Here is a 13697-nt window from a genome sequence, read left to right on the forward strand (position 1 = left end):
CATATAACTGAATAGGATAACTGAAGTGAGCACTAATATATATATATGAGTGCAAGCCAAAAATACATACTATATATAAGAATAAGGCTGCACATCAAACTTAGATAATGGTATAATGCCTCAAGCATATGGACAAATATTGGAATATACAATGAAAAATGCTACTTGCTAATTTGAACATGTGAATAATGAATTGCATACCTGCTATGAATATTAGGAAAAAGGAGATATTTAGCAATCGCATTGATCAATGTAACTGAGCCCCAAAGCCTCGTCAAGGCATATCTCTATATTGGGGTCCCTAGCTCTGTGACCCTAACTGTGTGTCATCTCATTGCAATTAAAAACTGCTATGGGTGGAGAGGGGTAACTAAGGACTTTCTTATATAGGAGATGGAAAAAACATGGCCGAAAGGGGCGGAGCTGTGTTCACATTCAGAAAAAAAACTACATATAACTGAATAGGATAACTGAAGTGAGCACTAATATATATATATGAGTGCAAGCCAAAAATACATACTATATATAAGAATAAGGCTGCACATCAAACTTAGATAATGGTATAATGCCTCAAGCATATGGACAAATATTGGAATATACAATGAAAAATGCTACTTGCTAATTTGAACATGTGAATAATGAATTGCATACCTGCTATGAATATTAGGAAAAAGGAGATATTTAGCAATCGCATTGATCAATGTAACTGAGCCCCAAAGCCTCGTCAAGGCATATCTCTATATTGGGGTCCCTAGCTCTGTGACCCTAACTGTGTGTCATCTCATTGCAATTAAAAACTGCTATGGGTGGAGAGGGGTAACTAAGGACTTTCTTATATAGGAGATGGAAAAAACATGGCCGAAAGGGGCGGAGCTGTGTTCACATTCAGAAAAAAAACTACATATAACTGAATAGGATAACTGAAGTGAGCACTAATATATATATATGAGTGCAAGCCAAAAATACATACTATATATAAGAATAAGGCTGCACATCAAACTTAGATAATGGTATAATGCCTCAAGCATATGGACAAATATTGGAATATACAATGAAAAATGCTACTTGCTAATTTGAACATGTGAATAATGAATTGCATACCTGCTATGAATATTAGGAAAAAGGAGATATTTAGCAATCGCATTGATCAATGTAACTGAGCCCCAAAGCCTCGTCAAGGCATATCTCTATATTGGGGTCCCTAGCTCTGTGACCCTAACTGTGTGTCATCTCATTGCAATTAAAAACTGCTATGGGTGGAGAGGGGTAACTAAGGACTTTCTTATATAGGAGATGGAAAAAACATGGCCGAAAGGGGCGGAGCTGTGTTCACATTCAGAAAAAAAAACTACATATAACTGAATAGGATAACTGAAGTGAGCACTAATATATATATATGAGTGCAAGCCAAAAATACATACTATATATAAGAATAAGGCTGCACATCAAACTTAGATAATGGTATAATGCCTCAAGCATATGGACAAATATTGGAATATACAATGAAAAATGCTACTTGCTAATTTGAACATGTGAATAATGAATTGCATACCTGCTATGAATATTAGGAAAAAGGAGATATTTAGCAATCGCATTGATCAATGTAACTGAGCCCCAAAGCCTCGTCAAGGCATATCTCTATATTGGGGTCCCTAGCTCTGTGACCCTAACTGTGTGTCATCTCATTGCAATTAAAAACTGCTATGGGTGGAGAGGGGTAACTAAGGACTTTCTTATATAGGAGATGGAAAAAACATGGCCGAAAGGGGCGGAGCTGTGTTCACATTCAGAAAAAAAACTACATATAACTGAATAGGATAACTGAAGTGAGCACTAATATATATATATGAGTGCAAGCCAAAAATACATACTATATATAAGAATAAGGCTGCACATCAAACTTAGATAATGGTATAATGCCTCAAGCATATGGACAAATATTGGAATATACAATGAAAAATGCTACTTGCTAATTTGAACATGTGAATAATGAATTGCATACCTGCTATGAATATTAGGAAAAAGGAGATATTTAGCAATCGCATTGATCAATGTAACTGAGCCCCAAAGCCTCGTCAAGGCATATCTCTATATTGGGGTCCCTAGCTCTGTGACCCTAACTGTGTGTCATCTCATTGCAATTAAAAACTGCTATGGGTGGAGAGGGGTAACTAAGGACTTTCTTATATAGGAGATGGAAAAAACATGGCCAAAAGGGGCGGAGCTGTGTTCACATTCAGAAAAAAAACTACATATAACTGAATAGGATAACTGAAGTGAGCACTAATATATATATATGAGTGCAAGCCAAAAATACATACTATATATAAGAATAAGGCTGCACATCAAACTTAGATAATGGTATAATGCCTCAAGCATATGGACAAATATTGGAATATACAATGAAAAATGCTACTTGCTAATTTGAACATGTGAATAATGAATTGCATACCTGCTATGAATATTAGGAAAAAGGAGATATTTAGCAATCGCATTGATCAATGTAACTGAGCCCCAAAGCCTCGTCAAGGCATATCTCTATATTGGGGTCCCTAGCTCTGTGACCCTAACTGTGTGTCATCTCATTGCAATAAATGAGTGAACACAGCTCCGCCCCTTTCGGCCATGTTTTTTCCATCTCCTATATAAGAAAGTCCTTAGTTACCCCTCTCCACCCATAGCAGTTTTTAATTGCAATGAGATGACACAGTTAGGGTCACAGAGCTAGGGACCCCAATATAGAGATATGCCTTGACGAGGCTTTGGGGCTCAGTTACATTGATCAATGCGATTGCTAAATATCTCCTTTTTCCTAATATTCATAGCAGGTATGCAATTCATTATTCACATGTTCAAATTAGCAAGTAGCATTTTTCATTGTATATTCCAATATTTGTCCATATGCTTGAGGCATTATACCATTATCTAAGTTTGATGTGCAGCCTTATTCTTATATATAGTATGTATTTTTGGCTTGCACTCATATATATATATTAGTGCTCACTTCAGTTATCCTATTCAGTTATATGTAGTTTTTTTTCTGAATGTGAACACAGCTCCGCCCCTTTCGGCCATGTTTTTTCCATCTCCTATATAAGAAAGTCCTTAGTTACCCCTCTCCACCCATAGCAGTTTTTAATTGCAATGAGATGACACACAGTTAGGGTCACAGAGCTAGGGACCCCAATATAGAGATATGCCTTGACGAGGCTTTGGGGCTCAGTTACATTGATCAATGTGATTGCTAAATATCTCCTTTTTCCTAATATTCATAGCAGGTATGCAATTCATTATTCACATGTTCAAATTAGCAAGTAGCATTTTTCATTGTATATTCCAATATTTGTCCATATGCTTGAGGCATTATACCATTATCTAAGTTTGATGTGCAGCCTTATTCTTATATATAGTATGTATTTTTGGCTTGCACTCATATATATATATTAGTGCTCACTTCAGTTATCCTATTCAGTTATATGTAGTTTTTTTTCTGAATGTGAACACAGCTCCGCCCCTTTCGGCCATGTTTTTTCCATCTCCTATATAAGAAAGTCCTTAGTTACCCCTCTCCACCCATAGCAGTTTTTAATTGCAATGAGATGACACACAGTTAGGGTCACAGAGCTAGGGACCCCAATATAGAGATATGCCTTGACGAGGCTTTGGGGCTCAGTTACATTGATCAATGCGATTGCTAAATATCTCCTTTTTCCTAATATTCATAGCAGGTATGCAATTCATTATTCACATGTTCAAATTAGCAAGTAGCATTTTTCATTGTATATTCCAATATTTGTCCATATGCTTGAGGCATTATACCATTATCTAAGTTTGATGTGCAGCCTTATTCTTATATATAGTATGTATTTTTGGCTTGCACTCATATATATATATTAGTGCTCACTTCAGTTATCCTATTCAGTTATATGTAGTTTTTTTTCTGAATGTGAACACAGCTCCGCCCCTTTCGGCCATGTTTTTTCCATCTCCTATATAAGAAAGTCCTTAGTTACCCCTCTCCACCCATAGCAGTTTTTAATTGCAATGAGATGACACACAGTTAGGGTCACAGAGCTAGGGACCCCAATATAGAGATATGCCTTGACGAGGCTTTGGGGCTCAGTTACATTGATCAATGCGATTGCTAAATATCTCCTTTTTCCTAATATTCATAGCAGGTATGCAATTCATTATTCACATGTTCAAATTAGCAAGTAGCATTTTTCATTGTATATTCCAATATTTGTCCATATGCTTGAGGCATTATACCATTATCTAAGTTTGATGTGCAGCCTTATTCTTATATATAGTATGTATTTTTGGCTTGCACTCATATATATATATTAGTGCTCACTTCAGTTATCCTATTCAGTTATATGTAGTTTTTTTTCTGAATGTGAACACAGCTCCGCCCCTTTCGGCCATGTTTTTTCCATCTCCTATATAAGAAAGTCCTTAGTTACCCCTCTCCACCCATAGCAGTTTTTAATTGCAATGAGATGACACACAGTTAGGGTCACAGAGCTAGGGACCCCAATATAGAGATATGCCTTGACGAGGCTTTGGGGCTCAGTTACATTGATCAATGCGATTGCTAAATATCTCCTTTTTCCTAATATTCATAGCAGGTATGCAATTCATTATTCACATGTTCAAATTAGCAAGTAGCATTTTTCATTGTATATTCCAATATTTGTCCATATGCTTGAGGCATTATACCATTATCTAAGTTTGATGTGCAGCCTTATTCTTATATATAGTATGTATTTTTGGCTTGCACTCATATATATATATTAGTGCTCACTTCAGTTATCCTATTCAGTTATATGTAGTTTTTTTTCTGAATGTGAACACAGCTCCGCCCCTTTCGGCCATGTTTTTTCCATCTCCTATATAAGAAAGTCCTTAGTTACCCCTCTCCACCCATAGCAGTTTTTAATTGCAATGAGATGACACACAGTTAGGGTCACAGAGCTAGGGACCCCAATATAGAGATATGCCTTGACGAGGCTTTGGGGCTCAGTTACATTGATCAATGCGATTGCTAAATATCTCCTTTTTCCTAATATTCATAGCAGGTATGCAATTCATTATTCACATGTTCAAATTAGCAAGTAGCATTTTTCATTATATATTCCAATATTTGTCCATATGCTTGAGGCATTATACCATTATCTAAGTTTGATGTGCAGCCTTATTCTTATATATAGTATGTATTTTTGGCTTGCACTCATATATATATATTAGTGCTCACTTCAGTTATCCTATTCAGTTATATGTAGTTTTTTTTTTCTGAATGTGAACACAGCTCCGCCCCTTTCGGCCATGTTTTTTCCATCTCCTATATAAGAAAGTCCTTAGTTACCCCTCTCCACCCATAGCAGTTTTTAATTGCAATGAGATGACACACAGTTAGGGTCACAGAGCTAGGGACCCCAATATAGAGAGATGCCTTGACGAGGCTTTGGGGCTCAGTTACATTGATCAATGCGATTGCTAAATATCTCCTTTTTCCTAATATTCATAGCAGGTATGCAATTCATTATTCACATGTTCAAATTAGCAAGTAGCATTTTTCATTGTATATTCCAATATTTGTCCATATGCTTGAGGCATTATACCATTATCTAAGTTTGATGTGCAGCCTTATTCTTATATATAGTATGTATTTTTGGCTTGCACTCATATATATATATTAGTGCTCACTTCAGTTATCCTATTCAGTTATATGTAGTTTTTTTTCTGAATGTGAACACAGCTCCGCCCCTTTCGGCCATGTTTTTTCCATCTCCTATATAAGAAAGTCCTTAGTTACCCCTCTCCACCCATAGCAGTTTTTAATTGCAATGAGATGACACACAGTTAGGGTCACAGAGCTAGGGACCCCAATATAGAGATATGCCTTGACGAGGCTTTGGGGCTCAGTTACATTGATCAATGCGATTGCTAAATATCTCCTTTTTCCTAATATTCATAGCAGGTATGCAATTCATTATTCACATGTTCAAATTAGCAAGTAGCATTTTTCATTGTATATTCCAATATTTGTCCATATGCTTGAGGCATTATACCATTATCTAAGTTTGATGTGCAGCCTTATTCTTATATATAGTATGTATTTTTGGCTTGCACTCATATATATATATTAGTGCTCACTTCAGTTATCCTATTCAGTTATATTTAGTGCACAGGTGTGTCTTAAGGGTGCTTTACACGCTGCGACATTGCTACCGATATATCGTCGGGGTCACGTCGTTAGTGACGCACATCCGGCGCCGGTAGCGACATCGCAGCGTGTGACACCAAGGAGCGACGATCAGCCATCGCAAAATCGTCCAAAAACGGTGATCGTTGACACGTCGTTCCTTTCCTTAATATCGTTGCTGCTGCAGGTATGATGTTGTTTGTCGTTCCTGCGGCAGCACACATCGCTATGTGTGACACCGCAGGAACGACAAACATCTCCTTACCTGCGTCCACCGGCAATGCGGAAGGAAGGAGGTGGGCGGGATGTTACGTCCCGATCATCTCCACAGCTCCGCTTCTATTGGACGGCTGCTTAGTGATGTCGCGGTGACGCCGAACGCAACCCCCCCCTTGAGGGAGGGATTGTTCAGCGGTCACAGCAACGTCGCTGCACAGGTATGTGCATGTGACGCTGCCGTAGCGATAATGTTCGCTACGGCAGCGATCACCAAATGTCGCATGTAATGACGGGGCGCAGGTATTATCGTGCCCGACATTGCTAGCAATCACTAGCGATGTCGCAGCGTGTAAAGCAGCCTTTAGGCTGGCCACAACAAAAGGCCACTCTAAAATGTGTAGTTTTACAGTATTGGTAAGTTCCAGGGGGAATCACAATACCAGTCAGCATCTGACCAGCATTTACCAGTCTGCTATCTGCTCTATACAGGGAAAACTGGGATTCATCCATGAAGAGAATGTACCGCCCCGCGGGCTCGACCGGCTGCCGAGCCGCTCGGATCCGTGCTTGTACGGTGGGTGGCTCGAGCTCTTCACGGACCCAGGGGTCACGTCGCTCCGTAAGGGGGGGGTTGGCACTACACGCGGGGACTTCGGTGGGGAGTCCCATGGCCGAAGCCGCGGTGGTTTGTAGGGGATTTAAGTTTGTGACACCACCCACGGGTTGTGGTGAATGGATGGACACCACCACTGCCGTTGACTAGGCCTCCCGGGGACGGTGTTGCACAGCTTGGTGTTGGCCCCTCCGTGGGTGGGGGAGTGATGGTCCCGGGGGCCCGAGGGAGGTGCTAAGGCGGGGGATTGGATGCGTGCTGGGGTGTCGGTGCGGTGCAGCGCGGTGGTGGCCCGAAGGCACTGGTGTACTCACTATGACACAACACACAGGAGTCTCTGGTAAACCAAACGGGGTGATGAATGGGGCCCGTAGCCGGCTGCAGCTCCTCACTTAACAGGTTGGTGGTTTCTGCCTTTCTCCTGCACCTCCTTAATGTGAATGTTATGACTCCTATGCCTAAGCAACGGTAGTCCGCTCCCCATCTTGCTGGGTGTCGGGAAAGCCCTGTTTGCCCACAGACGCTGGCCCTTTGGGTCTCTATGCCTTGGCGATGGCTTTACCCTAAAGGTTGGGCTGTTGTCTTCAGTCGGGTCTTGTGTGCGAAAGGTCCTTAAGTCCAGTCCTCAATCAGTTGATTTGACTCAGCCCTGTGGTTTCTGGGCTTCGTGCTGGGTCTGAGTACCCCTCCTGGTGCTCCGGTTTACAATCGGTTCCCCGGTTCATTACCGGCAGGCCACCGCCCGACCCCGAGCCCCTACGGTTCCACCGGCTGTAATCCCAGCTACTGCAGGCGGCCACCACCATCTGCCTCCTTGCCAGAGGTGACTGGGCTCCAGCCCAGCCACCTGAGTAGACTATTGGCAGGCCTGGTCACAGGTCTGCCCTTGAACTCGACTTCTCTCTTGGAACTACTCTCTAGAACTACTGTTTTCCCGCCTCCAGCCCTGTGAACTCTTTGGTGGGTGGAGCCAACCGCCTGGCTCCACCCCCCTGGTGTGGACATCAAAACTGGAGGGTGGTGAGAAGGGTTTTGAAGTTTGGCTGCTGTCACCTTTTTAGGGAGGGGTGTGTGTGCATGGGACTACCTGGGACAACCTGACTAGTCCAGGGTGTCACATTCCCCCTTGGTTTAATGAAGACCGTCAGTGGGCTGCCCGTCCATCACCGGTTTATTTTGTAACTGCAAAAGATAAAATATTGGTAAACAGTATGCATTTTTTTCAAATCTTCCCTTGCGGGAGGCACATTCTTTAACAGTTGCAAACATAAACATTTTTTTTAACACGGGAAACGGGAACGGGTCCTTCAATCACTCACCCAAACAACCTGAACCTTGATGCTGCCCCTAAGAAGTGGGCAGCACCCCTCTTCCCCAGTCCAGGAACGGGCCCAGATGGTGTTTAACGGGACGGGTGCAGGTTTCACTTCTGCTTGTCTCTCGGGGGCCCCACATACAGGGGACCCCTGGACCCAGAGAATGGCCACCGGTCGCAATGGGGGCGGGCCTCGGCCATCTGATTCCCGCAGGCCCATCCTCCAGTCTGCCTCTTCGGAGGCTGTGAAACCGGAAGCAGGGTGGCCTGCTAATTCTCAGCCGTGTCTTTAGGAAAACGGTGCAAAAACAAACAAAGTCCCAACGGGGACAGGCAGTATGGTCCCAATGGGGACTGTTCCACTTTGGCAGCCGGGATCCGCTGCCTTTAACTTTCATCTTCTTCCTCTGGGTAAAACTCCGCTTCCGACGCAGCCTCCTCCAGCCAATTTCCCCAGTCCACCACAGAGCAGCACGGGTCCCCAATGCCACATTTACTCATGGAGGCACTGTCCATAAAGACCCCATCTTCCACTGCCTGCGTTGCGGGTACGGTAGCCGGACTCTACTTGTAGAACTGTCCTCGCTCCTCTAACTCCCTGCCGTCCTCCACCAGGGGCTCCGACCCCTGATGGCGCCCACCGAGGCTCCAACCCCAGCGGCGTTCAACAAGTCGGGCAGGGTCCGGCTCCTTCCACCCAGCGTACCGGATGGCGTCTCCCGGGAACATGGGGACATTCAACAAAGGAACACGGGTACTGCAGGAGCGGGTCCTTTAAAACGCCAACTTTAAAACGTTGAACTGTAAAACATCAGGGGTTAATTTGGGGTGCGGCTACCACCGCAGGGGACCGTACTGGCCGACGGTCGGACGATCGATCGGGCTTTCCTTCCAGGTGCAGTAGGTTCCGGGGCTGTAGGCCACTACCGGGAACGGCGGCGGGGGCAGCATACTCGGTACTTCTTCCTCCAGGATTCGTGCTACCTCGGGCTCACTGGTTGCGGTGCTGGCGGCTTCCAGCTCCCAGCTGATGAGGGACGACATGGGAGTCTGCGTGGCTTTAACTCGGCGCACCACGGCTGTGTCGGCACTCTGCTCATGGGCCCCCACCACGGCAACCATCCTGCTGACCTCCGCCTTCCAGTCGAGTAACTGCTGCAGACTCTGTGCTCTTGTCGCGGGCGGAGGAGGGGACGCTGCGCTCTCCCACTGCTCGGGTCCGGCTGCCGCTGCTGCTGCGGCCTGCTGCTGCTCGGTGGCTCGAGCGATGGGCCGGATCCCGGGGACTTGAGCGGCGCTCCTCGCCCGTGAGTGAAAGGGGTTTGGTTGTTGGGTTAGTTTATTGTCCGTGACGCCACCCACGGTCGTGGTGATTGTGTGGACACCACCGCTGCTCTGGCTGGGGATCCCGGGAGTGGTGGTATGGAGCAGCCAGTTGTTGATTTGCCCCTCCGTGAGTAGGGGATTGGTGGTCCCGGGGCCCAGTGATGGGGGTTGGGATGGTGGACAGGCGGGTTATGGGGCCTGTGGAGGTGCAGGGGTGCAGGGGCAGCGCGGTGCCGCACGGCACGGAGGTACTCACTCAGCCAGTAAACACGACACAGTTCTCAGTAAACAAACGGCTTGTTGGACGGGTCCCTCGGACGGTTGCGGTGCTGATGTCCCCTGCAGTTGATGGTGACGGTCTCTTCCCTGCACCTATGTGTAGTCTGTTGGTAGCGATGGATTCCCACCGGTAACCCGCTCCCCAGCCTGGATATGGGCCGGAAGAGCCCCACTCTTGCCCGCAGGCGCTGGCCCTGGGAAACTGGTGCCTTGGCGGTGGCGGTGTCTCCCCTTAACGGTCGGACTGTTTCCTTCAATCGGGACTTGGTTGTTGGGAGACAGTCGTCCCCTTCACTGACGGATTTGGCAAATTATGGCGACTCCTAGCCTTGCCGAGATCCAAAAGGCCCCTGCCCTGGTGCTGACTGTTCTTTGTATACCGCTCCGGTATCGCCGGGTCACCACCCGTCCACGGTCCTTTCGGCAACCTCCGAGCAATCTCTCCTGCAGACGGTCACCACCGTCTGCCAACCTTGCTGTCTCAGTCCGGGGCACACACCCGGACTAACTTCAGGCTTCTTGCTGTCACTTTCTTCACTTTCTACTTCCACCCTGTCACTTGCTCCTTTACCACTTCCTTCTACTCTCAACTCTAACACTCATCTGTTTACTCCTTACTCAAGCTCTGCCTGAGCTAGACTGCCTGGTTTTCCCGCCTCCAGGGCTGTGAACTCCTCGGTGGGCGGAGCCAACCGCCTGGCCCACTTCCTGGTGTGGACACCAGCCCCTGGAGGAAGGCAACAAGGATTTTTGTTTTGACCTTGGTGTACCTGCAGGGAATGTGGGGTGTGTGTTGTGTTGTGACCTGTGACCCCTGGCTTGCCCAGGGCGTCACACTCTCACCTTCATGCAGAACCAACCCAGCTCCCGCTCCAACCTGGCAGCGGTTCCAGCGGGAAGCTCATCCAGGCCAGGAACGCCGACATCTTTCCATCCATTCCCCCCGTGGTCTTTACGGGGCACTCCGCTTGCTTTTTTCAACGCTCTGCTCTCAGGGGGCGGGGCTTCACTTTTCGTGCCCTTTCTACTTGCAGAAGACGGCTTGGGCGGGAAACTTCGCGCCACTGGATAGTGACAAGATGGCAGATTCTGCAATTTTTCAGCGGGATGCCGCTAACAATAACTTTGAGTCGCACTTCCACCGGTAAGTGGATGGGTTCAATCCTGTTTGCAGACGCCAGAAGGAGGGTACGTGTACCGCCCCGCGGCTGTTTCTTGTAGTCTCTTATACATACACTTTCTTACTTACTCTTTCTGATTTTCTTTCTTTTCCTATTCTAAAGGTTGCAGAGTAGCCAATCAGCAAGCTTTTCCAGTGTGGGCACTTCCAAAAAATGATGTGGATTCCCACCCTATTTTGATAGCCATGCGGGTAAAACAATAGCCCCCACCTTTGAACTTTACCGTGGCTGAATATCATAATAGAGAGGATGCTAAACCATTTTTTTAAGTATGTAAATAAATAATGAAAAAGGCATAGGGCCCCCCCCCATTTGTAATAATCATCCATGGTAAAACAGACAGGTAGGGGCTAATAGTATCAAGATGGGAAGAGCCATGGATTCTCCCCCCCAGCCTAAGACAGAATTGGCACATCACATTAGATGCGCCAGTCCTGTCGCTTTAACCAGCTCATCCCTTTTACCCTGCTGCGGTGGCAATCATGGAAATTTAAGGGATTAATGACAGCTGTGATCCTTGCAGATCCGATGTAATGCACATGAAGTCTCATGGTGATCCTCAGCTCTGCTACATCCTGAGGTTGAGAAAAGGGAAAACATGTCCATTCTCTGGAGGATCCAGGAATCACTGACAGCCAAGGGGGACACAGCTGTGAGCAGGTAATGTCACTCAGGTCACCGGAAGTTACACTTGGGTGTGACCTCAGGTTACCTGATAGCCGGACTGTTGGACTGTGGGACACGGCCGTGTCCCCAGTCTGACATTTCGGATGTCATGTCACCTGAGGTCACACTGGGGGCTCCACTGCCCTCAGTGAAAGTTGAAGCTGCTGTTGGAGTGTCAGATTGCCAGTCACAGTCTGTCTTGTAGTTCAACAATCAGGCAGCACTTTCACTGAGGGCATTAATTATCAAAAATGGGGAGTACCCTACGCCTTTTTTGGGGGGAAAATTTTTCAAGAAAATGCTCGAGTTTTCCCTTGACTTCCAATCTACTTGATACACAAGTCAAGCCCACTCGAGCATTCGACTGTTCATTACGGGTACAAAGCACCTGAGCATGGTTGTGCTCGCTCATCAATATTTACAATTCAAGAAGTGAATATGCAATAACTAGCATATGGAAATTCACAAGTCACTGACAATAAATTGCAACACAATACTTAAGATCTTCATTGACTTTAAGGTTATGTGCGCACGTGTGCGCTCTGCACCGCACCTAAAAGGTGCGCTTCAGAGCGCAGCTGAAAAGCTCCGTTCTGAAGCACATGGTGCCAGCAGAGAACGTGCGCTCTGCATGCTGCCCCTCCCTATAGACAGCATGCAAACCGCACGGAAGAAGTGACATGTCACTTCTTAGAACGCAGCGATTCGGGCAGCAGCCAAATCGCTGCGTTCTAATAGGCCACATGTGCATGGCTCCTGCACAATCTCCATAGATTGTGCAGGGGACGCAGGACGCATGCAGTTACGCTGCGGTGCAGAACCCAGCGTAACTGCATGCAATACGCACACGTGCGCACATCCCCTGACGTTGCTTGTATGTTCCTAACATTGCCCCTAAAACACTTTAAATAGGCCTCCTGGATCTCTGCGCCCCCTATTAAAGTTTTGGTGTTTTAACTAGGCCCCTGCTGTTCTGGTCACCATATCAAAGTTCAATCACTTTAACTAGACGTGCATCATCAGGGCTGTTTCCCATTCTCTATGCGCTTGTCATCACTGCACTGCTTGTCTATTGTCTTTATCAGCATTCTGTCTGATGAAGGTCAAATTGTCTGACCGAAACGTTACGTTTGTTTGGATTGCAGCTGTAATTCACTGCATTTCATGTTTGGAGTGCTGGATTCCATTTTTGTTTTAACTAGACTAGACATCCTGCTCACTCAGTTCCTATCTCTTCTGTTTCTGGTCACTAGATGGCAGTATTCGTTCACTCAAGTTTCACTTGGCATTCCTACTGTATGAGTCACTCACTTCCTTAACACTAGAAGTCCCAGAGAGGGGTCATTTAACATTTATACCTTTTGGAACCCAGAGACGGGTCGAAAGACCTGAAGGATTTTAGCTAACATCCTATGATCACCGTCTTTTGTTCTGTAATTAAGGCCATTACTGTCGCACCACAGGAGGTTGTTGTTTTCCATTGAGTTTAGCCATTTAGTTTCTAGTTAGTTCTATTCAGTTTGGACTAAGGGTCATTTGACCCTCTTTCGGGACTTCAGGGAGGAGCTCGTAATTTCTGGGACTTCTAGTGTTAAACACTGGCCTGGTGTCATCTGTGCGGTGCATAAGTGACATCTTGCCAGCCTAGCTAATCATAAGTATAGTGCTGGATCCTGGAGGAGGATAAATACAATTCTCACATCTGTTGCCCACAGCCAGAGTGTGCTGCCCTGGAGAGTGGACTGGGGTTGTGCAAAGTGATCCACTCATCTTTAATCATAACCATCATTGAACAATTCACTACTATGCAAAGAGTTTTTAATAATAATTCTTTACAAATTTATTTTAACAGCTCCCATGCAAACTTTTGCATTTCTATGGCAACAGACAACA

The sequence above is a fragment of the Anomaloglossus baeobatrachus genome, chromosome 3, assembly GCF_048569485.1.
Source record: "Anomaloglossus baeobatrachus isolate aAnoBae1 chromosome 3, aAnoBae1.hap1, whole genome shotgun sequence".
Taxonomy (NCBI): domain Eukaryota; kingdom Metazoa; phylum Chordata; class Amphibia; order Anura; family Aromobatidae; genus Anomaloglossus; species Anomaloglossus baeobatrachus.